This window comes from Emys orbicularis, chromosome 4, assembly GCF_028017835.1.
Source record: "Emys orbicularis isolate rEmyOrb1 chromosome 4, rEmyOrb1.hap1, whole genome shotgun sequence".
Lineage (NCBI taxonomy): Eukaryota > Metazoa > Chordata > Testudines > Emydidae > Emys > Emys orbicularis.
This window is the reverse complement of record NC_088686.1, coordinates 87,167,725-87,170,313: the sequence shown is the minus strand read 5'-3', so window position 1 is coordinate 87,170,313 and position 2,589 is coordinate 87,167,725.

The following is a 2,589-nucleotide window of genomic DNA, read 5'->3' as shown; positions in this document are numbered from 1 at the left end:
CTACTCTCCGCTCTTATACTACTGACTTAATAGTGGGTCTACAAACACAACATTCAAGGATAGAGTATATTCTGAAGATCAGCATGGTTCCAGTGACTGAACAGACTATAGAGCTGGTCTATCTTTTTGTTACCAGTTATATTTGTTATTAATCAAACCCAAATTAGTTTGGACAAATAAGTTTCAAGCTGTATTATTCATGATTCTGAATGGTTTGCTTCAGCTATTCACTATTTGTTATTCATGGTGTGTGATTGGTCACATATTTCACATGGTCATGGCTGAAACTTTTAAAATGTAAAAATAAAGATTGGACTTTTGGGTTTTAATTTTTGGATAATTAATCATTCATGATTCATTAATATTTTCACATATACCCAAAGATTGTCTGAATACTTGGAAATAACAAGTGATATGATCCCTCCAATCATAGAAACCCAGGTCAGTGCTTTTGTGTGAAAATGTGTGTGCCCATATAAAATTTGACTGGGCCTAATGAATGGTCTGCATGTGATTTTTATATAACATGTTGAACTGAAAGCAAAAATCTTTATAGTCTCTGCACATGCTGCTGTGAAAAAAACTAAATTTTCATTTTATTGTGTAATAAATTCACATTTTTATAATGCTAATTGGCTCTGTTCTTAACATTTTTTATTTACATAGAATTAACTTCAAGATTAGGCTTGATAAGTTTATGGAGGGAATGGTTTGAAGGGATAACGTGATTTTAGTCAATTAGGCATTAACGTGCCAATATCCCTGGCGGGCCGTGGAACCAGGGTGGAATAGAGGCTGGCCCACCGGGGTTCCTCATCCTCCACAGGTGGTAGATAGTCCCGCCATTTGGTATCAGGGCAGGACATGAGGGTGACCACTACTGCCACCTACTCTCCCAGTAGGGGAGAAACCTGGCTTGGATGCAGCTGCCTCTGCAGGCACAACAATTGATGCTCTGTGAGCCAGAAGCAGCAGAATTTAAAAACAAAGGTTCTGATCTAACTTTTCATTTTCATATGGCCTGGAATCTCAGTCAGAAATGAGAGCTCTTCTCCTTTCACTCTTTTGCCAAAGCTATTGCTTCCTGCCTCTTTTGACAATCATAGGAGAAAAGGAACAATGAAGGGCTGTTGGCTGCGGGGGTCCTCAGTGTGTTTCCAACTTACAAAGGAGAGAGCGAGAACAGCCAGAATCACATAACTATATCTTGGCAGGCAGACTTTCTGCTGCTACTCCTATACTATTAAGCATTTTAAACACTTAACAATTAAGATGAATCTGTCAGACTGTTCTTGTGTTTCCATTGTGGCACTAACACTGCAAATGACCATTCTCTACCACACCACTGTCAGATGCTGGTTGAACCAATCAAATGTATCATTTTAACATTTGTTTTTGAAGTTCTCTCAGTGTTGCCCTTACAGCAGACGACACCCTTAATTCAGCATTTACTAACAGTTAGCCCACAGTGCTATTAGCCATACCACCATTTCCCCCTCTGTTGTAAAGGGAAATAACTGTGGTCAGCTGTTGGCAAATGCCAAGTTAATCATGATCACTCTATCAGTAGCTCACCAAAGGAAATGTCACGTAGTTATTTCCAGTGTTTAAGAAACAGGTGGAGAAAAGTGTTAGGCCTGCTGCTGCTCCCTTGGAAGTCAATGGAAAAACCTAATGAGAGCCAGTTCTGGCCCATAATAAATGGGAGCTAATGCTGTGTTTCTATTGCCAAAATATACCAACTCATTTTCCCCCTGTTGAAATGTCAAATTAAACAGAACAAGATAACACCTTCAAAATTCCACTAGGTGTCTCTTAGTGCTATTTTTTTTTTTTTTAAATAAATGGAACGTTAGCACTGTGTCATCATTTCTAATAGTTGAGTTCAAGTTCTGGCTGGCCTGGACTTGTTCTGAGCTGATTGTGGTGGAGAGAAAAGAGAAAGAAAAGGGGGAGAGTTGGCAACTCACCTCAGATGTCACAATCCTATTATCACCATTGGGTGTTTAGTAATTGAGTGTTCAGACTAATTGGTTCTGTCTGCAGTTTTATCTTCCCTGCCTATTTGCTCTTGCAGACCATCTCCTTTGATAAGTCCTCCTCTCTCTAGTGTCCTATAAAAACAACCACGTCTCCTCTTGGACTCATAAGTGATCCTTGCTGAGGCTGGGTACACAGAACAAACCTGGTAGAATGCCTGGAGCAGGGGTGTGGTTACCTACTGAAGTTAATGAGACTCTGAACCAGAGTAATGACTGCAGCATCAAACCAATGGCTGTTAGAAACCAGCACACTGGGTGGGATATTGAGGCACACAGGTCTACTTTAATTTTTGAGTTTGGGACTGTGTCCAGGTCAAGGATTTTGGCTGTCCCATTATAAAAACAGGTGATGTGAAAAATTGACATACGAGTTCAGATCCTAAGCACACACCAAGGTTTGGTTCAGGCCCAGCTTTCATTAAAATGGATAATATACTTCTGAAAAGTTAGTGTTTCTAACTATAAATATTTCGCAGTTGGAACACTGACTTGTACAATAGAAAAGATCTTTGTTGCCCAACATACCCTATAGTTGAACTGTTATTCA